General features: G+C 49.3%; 1 protein-coding gene across 2 annotated transcripts in view; it reads right to left on the bottom strand.

The window, feature by feature from the left end:
* The window catches only part of ZC3H7A (zinc finger CCCH-type containing 7A), a 33,751-nt gene extending 27,909 nt beyond the window's left edge, over positions 1-5,842 (bottom strand). The window contains exon 1 of one of the 2 annotated variants that reach the window (XM_032392184.1): positions 5,342-5,842. The gene's annotated coding sequence lies outside the window, so the exon portion shown is untranslated. Of the gene's footprint in view, positions 1-728; positions 2,001-5,341 lie in introns of those variants that run through there. The other variant, XM_032392182.1, reaches the window with a different exon arrangement.
* Between the last annotated feature and the right edge of the window lie 502 nt (positions 5,843-6,344).

Consider the following 6,344-nt stretch of genomic DNA (forward strand, 5'->3'; position numbering starts at 1 on the left):
TTGCTCTAGATTTCAATATTTGTTTACAGTTTTTTTAAGGTAAAATGCAGAAACTTTTTTCCCTTGTAAAATGCACAAATTTCAAGGCAAGTTTTGACAAAGGAGACAGTCCTGTAACCCAGCCCCAGCCCCCCATCTTGGCTAAATACCATTACTGTCACTCTAGGAAGTTCCCTCAGGCCTCCTCCCCAGCCAATCCCTGCCCCACCCCTACCCCTGGCAATCTCTGTCCTGATTTTCTTCCATCACAGCTGAGTTTCACCTGAGAAATACACCCCCCACCCATTTTGAAAGAAAGAAAAGATAAATGCTTTATCCATCATCTTATTTTTGGATCCAGTTAAAACCTGGCCTCAATTTTAAAGTGAGGAAGGATCTAATAAAGTTAATCCAACAGCCACTTTTCTTATTCAAACTCAGCAGCACATGACAGGTGTATATACTCCCTCCTTGAGACTGGGGTTTCAACTCCAGCTGGCCTCCAAACAGGAGAGCCCTGTGGCTTCGCTGGAGCCCCTTCTCTCCCCCAGTCACAACCCCCCCTTCCCTGGACCTCCTGCACCACTCAGGGCTCGAGGCCCCCTGCCCGTCTGTAGTTCTACTAAAGGTCTCAGAGGCATCACAAACTGTTGAAAAAGTAAGATTTTTAATACTAGGACACTGAAAAGGAATGTCTCCTCTCCTGTCACTCGGCCACCCATATGCCCTTTCTGAGGTCAATCACCCACCGTTAGGGTCTCTTCTGTGTCCTGACAAAGAAAGTCTGTGAAACAAGAGAGTATCTTGACTGGCGGTGGTTCCGTGAACCTACGCATAGGATAAAATTGCAGAGACAGGCCGACAGACACACACACAAGGGCACGTAAAAAACAGTAAGAGTAAGAGCCTGTACTCTGGTTCACAGTATTCTCTAATCTCAGTTCCCTGGCTTTGATACTCCACTACAATTATGTAAGATGGCACCACTGGGGGAAAGTGGATGAAGGGTTCATGGGCCTCTAGATACCACTTTTGCAATTTCCTGTGAGTTTCTAATTATTCCAAAATAAAAAGTTCAACATACCCTGTGCGTCTGTTATTTTTTATACAAACTGGGGCTCCTGATGTGTTCTGCACTTGCTTTTGTCTCTCCGTAGCTAACCTCAAAGGTCACTCTCTACCAGGGCGCAGGAAAAGCCGCCTTAACCCCTGTGTTCCGTGATACGGTTGTACCGTAACTTCTGATGCACATCTGGGTTGTTTCAGTCTCTAAAGTTCACCAGGTACCCAGGACATCTCATATGTGTGTATCTTCGACAAGTTCCATAGGCTAAAGGTTGTATGCGTTTGGTTATCAGCTCCTGCCAACTACGCACGCCCAACTACGCAGGGCCCCAATTTCGCCACTTCACCCACCAATCATCCAGTGCTTCACTCCTGCCAACCGGGAGGTGAGAAACGGGTGACAGTGGTGGGACAATGTGATGAGGTTTTGTCTCAGCCCTTCTATCACTAGTGAGGCTGCTCAGCTCTGGAAATTTAAGAGTCACTTGTACTTCCTTCCCCATAAACTGTGTGCTTGGATCTTCTGCCCATTTTCCTTCCAGATTGAGCTTTTCTCATTCAAGAAAGCTCTTTACATAGAGAGGAAAGTAGTCTTTTGTGGTGCTGTTTTTGTTCTTCCCACTTTGACGTCAATCCTTTGACTTTCGGTCTGGTTTCTTACACTTTTTGACACAAGTTTTTATCTCTAAGTGGCTGAATTTATCAATATTTTCTTTCATGGTGCCTGGATTCGGCCACACTCACATATACCTTCACCACTTTGAAATTATAAAATAATTCTTCATGTTTTCCCTGAATACTCTTGTTTCATTAAAAAAAAAAAAATTTTTTTTTTAATGTGACCCACCAATTGACTGTAAGAAGTGATGCAGGGATACGTATATTTCCCTTCCAAACAGCTACCCATTGTCCAAGCAGCATTTATAAGATGACCATCTACTTTTTTTTTAAGATTTTATTTGACAGAGAGAGACATAGCGAGAGAGGGAACACAAGCAGGGGGAGAGGGAGAGGGAGAAGCAGGCTTCCCACTTGAGCAGGGAGCCCGATGCAGGACTTGATCCCAGGACCCTGGGATCACGACCTGAGCCGAGGGCAGACGTTTAATGACTGAGCCACCCAGGCGCCCCGATGACCATCTACTTCTACGCTGATATCGTAAGGCCATAACATATATGAAGTTCTGGGCTGTCTGTGATATTTATTCAGCATTTCTGACTTGAATGGTCCCAATCCTAGGCCCTCCCGCCAATCCTAACCCTTTGCACAATCTTACCTTTTCAGTAATGAAACCACCTTCTCGCCACTTGCTCAAACCAGAACCCTGGCACCACCCTCTCCTCTCTCTCCCATCCCACTTCCATCAGCCACCCTGACAAATCCCCCAAGTGACACTGTAGAGTATGTGCAGGGCCCCCCAAATCTGACCACTTCCCAGGCTTCCTCCGCCACCCCCGGCCGGATCACAGATCACACCATCTCACGTGGATGTCGCAATATCCTCCTTTCCCTGCCTGGGCTCTAAGCTCCCAGTCTTCTCCGCTGTCCCCTCCCCCCTCCACTTCCCACACTAAACTAAAAGGAATGCTCTTTTAAACACACAAATCAGTTGTTACAGTCCTGCTTTAAATCCCTCAGTGGCTTCCCCAGGCCCTTAGAATAAAATCCAGAGTCCTTACCATGACCTATCAGATCCAGGAGGATCCTCCCAACCTCTTTTCCCGCCGCCCTCATGCACTCACACATTCAGCTCCCATCACAGTGGCATCCTGTGGGTTTGCAGAATGAGTCAAGGGCTCCATGTCTCTGGGGCATTGTGCTTGCTTGTCCCTCCACCCCAAACACACTTTCCAGAACTGCACAGAGCGAGTTCCTCTCCACCCCTGGGGTCCTGGCTTAAATATCACCTTTAGAGGCCTTCCCTTATCCCCTAAATTGTTGCGCTATTTACTCCCAGAGCTGCCTTGTCTTTCTTAGTCCTGATTGTCTCCCAATATCTGGATCCAGGTCAATACATATTTGAATGGAAGAACGAATGAAGTGGCCAAGCATAAAGAGAACGCTTCACAGAAAGTTCAGAGGCCCAAGAGTTAACACCTAACATGAAAGGGCAGGCGTGACAACGTAGGGTCCCAGGGAGGAAATGACCAGGCAGGCAGAGCTGGCTGTGGTGGGCTCCGCCTCCAACCCTCAGGGGAACAAGGTGGGGAGTAAATCAACATGGTGGGGATCTAGAGACAGCAACAGAGAGAAAGACCATAAGTGACGCCTGAAGGAGCTCAATGATGGGTTTCCTTCATCGCCAACAAGGGAGAAGTACGGCAGACACACCTCTCCCTAAATGAAAGGGAACTGGAATGGGAGAGCTTTGAAACTCAACTAATATAAACTTCATTAAATTATCTATAATTTTATAAGCTGGAATATCCTCATCAACTCATCTTTCTCCCATCAGCTGATTTTAAATGTTACTCATTCTAAAGTTCTAGGTAAGGCGGAAAGGTGCCTTGGATCTTCACTATAATTCCTTATTTACTCAGTGCCTGTGCAGTGAAACGGATTATACTGGAGTCTGGTGCAATGTGCAATGCTAGGAGCTGGACACTGTATTCATATCTGTGGCATTTTAGCCTCACAAGGTAACTTTAGAAACTAGCTCCCATTAACAGAAGACACCACGGTAAGTGATACGTGATTGCCATAGTGTATACACAGAACAATAGCTAACACTTAGCACCCTTACTGGATGCCAAGCATCGTTCTAAGCGCTGTGCATGTATTAAATCATTCAATCCTCCTAACAGTCTCAAGAGGTAGGTACCATGAGGAAACTTTTACATAGAGAAGTGACGCAAGCAATCCGGGATCACAGCTAGGGAAGTGGAAGAGCTAGATTTCAGAGCCAGACAGCCTGGCTCCAAGCAAGAATTCTTATCCACCATGCTATTCTGCACTGTAAGTGGCAGTGATGCCAGGAGGAAGGCGAGTAGTCTAAGTCAGCCCTGGGCTGCGCTCTGAAAGACAAACACAGCGCCGGCAGACAGGTGGGCATTTTAAAGCCACTCCAGGGGAACAGAATAAACACCTCTGCACACACACACACAGGGACATGCTCAAGGAACATCATTTAAAGAAACTTAGAGCAGAGGGTTTCCACGGGAATACAGCAGACGCACAGAGTTAGGATAACAGTCCAGGGAAAATCTGCATCTGGAAATATGTTCCACCCATAACATAATGTGTTTAGACACAAGGACTGAATACTAAACAGTCTTACAAGACAGACACAGGAAAAGAGAAAGTGGGCAGGGTATATGGCACAGTGTTTGTATTTTTCCTAAAAAGGTATTCCTATATTGCTAGTGAAAAATTACAGCTACCAGTCTGGATTAAATTCTACCCTCAGACTCAAGCCTCCTCCCCGTTACGGCATAAACAAACAAACAGAAAGTAGTTAAAGTAACATTACTGTCAACCCTGGCTTGCAACAGTTAGCTCACTCTGTAACACTTACAAAAATGTCTGGCTACATTGCAACGCTCAGAGACTACAAAACCCAGACAGAGAAACATCACAGATGTTCTACCACTTTCTTGAAACAATGACTCTTCTCCTGGATACTTTGTTATGAGACAGAGGATGAGCCCCCAAGCAAAAGTCACAGTAACTCAGCGGAAGGCATTAGCTTTCCAGTTCATTTTGGTGGCAGAGGGCCTGAAAATTAACATGCTCTTTACAGAACCCACACACGAATACTGGAAATACTCATCCTCAATAATTCACGATCTGATTCTGATTCTAACCTAACACAACTATTTCCAGACTCCAATACACAGCAGAGAGAAAATTTTTCAACAAAGAAAATTTGGTCTATTAACTTGCATTATTCTGCAAATGAGGACAAGATCCTCATTTGCAATCAGCTTAACAGTTCAGTTCAGCTCAGAGTGAGAAGCAAGAGGCAGGGGCTCCTTGAGAGCTTAGGGGACAGGAGGCCACATGCCATCAGGGAAGCAGGAAAAGATAAGCAGACGGCACAGGCTCCCAGCCGCCCTGCCCCCATTCAGATGCTCTATTGGAGCACTGTCCAATAGAAATATAAGGCGAGCCACAAATGTAATTTCAAACGTCCAAGCTGCCACGTTCAACAAAAGTAAAAAGATACCGGTGTAAATAATGTTAACGGTTTATTTTGGTTGACCCGATTAGGTTCAAAATATTATCATCTTAACATGTACTATTTAAACACAAAAAAATTATGAGATCTTTTACTGTTTCCCCCCCACCCTTTCCATACCTAGTGTTTAAAATCAGATATGTCTTTTTCAGCCGGAGGACATCTCAGCTGGGTCCAGCCACATACCAAGCGCTCAACAGTCCCGTGCGGCCAGCGGGCGGCCCCCTTCCCGGGCGGCGCAGGTCTAATGTAAGCAGATCCCCGCTCTCTCGGTACCTAGCACAGGTACCTTCTTTGATCTCTAAGCACTGGGGGCGGGGAGGGGGGGGGACGGCAAAAATACCCGAGCGCTGATGAGTTCCCCAACCCGGGCGCAGGCGCAAACTCTCGGGCCCCGCCGGCGCTTCCCGGCTTGACCACACCCCTGCGATGACCATCCCCGACCGTGCCTTCGCGCTAATGAGAACTGACAGGTCTCCATTCCTCAAGGGTGGGGAAAGAAACCCAAAACCCGGTAGTCTCCGCATCCCCAATAAAGACAGGAAACCATCCGCCGCGCGTCCTAGCTGGGCGCCCCGCGCAAAAGAAATGGGGGCGGGGGGGTGGTTAACCCGAAATAAATAAGCCCCGCACTCGGCGCGCATCCCTCCCGCCCCCAAACCCAAGACACTGGGTTAGGGGCCCCGCGGTCACCAAACAGACACAAACGATGGAAAAAATAAACTGGGGGGTGGGGGGGGAGGGAAGGGGGGTTAAGTAAGCAGAAAGGAGGTGCCGTGCCAGCGGGAACGCATGCAGGCGTGGACGGCTGGGAGCGGCGGCCCTCGGCGCCCCGCTTCCCGCAGACGCGCCCCGGGGGGCGCCCCGCCGCCGGAGGGCAGGGAAGAGGGAGGGGAGGGGAGAGGAGGGGGCCCCGGGGACCCCGCCCGCCTGCGTCCGCCCCGAGCTGCCGGGCCCGGTCCGCGACGCACGCCCCGACCTTCCCCCGCCGGGGGGGCCGCGACCCGCCCCCACCTCAGCCGCCCCGGCCCCTCCGCGCCGCCGCCCCTCCCCCGCCCGGCGTCCGTTAACGGCCGCGCGCGAGCACGAGGCGGCGGCGGGCGCGCGCCGGGCGGGGGCGCCG

This window comes from Phoca vitulina, unplaced genomic scaffold (genome assembly GCF_004348235.1).
Source record: "Phoca vitulina isolate PV1807 unplaced genomic scaffold, GSC_HSeal_1.0 scaffold66, whole genome shotgun sequence".
Taxonomy (NCBI): Eukaryota; Metazoa; Chordata; class Mammalia; order Carnivora; family Phocidae; genus Phoca; species Phoca vitulina.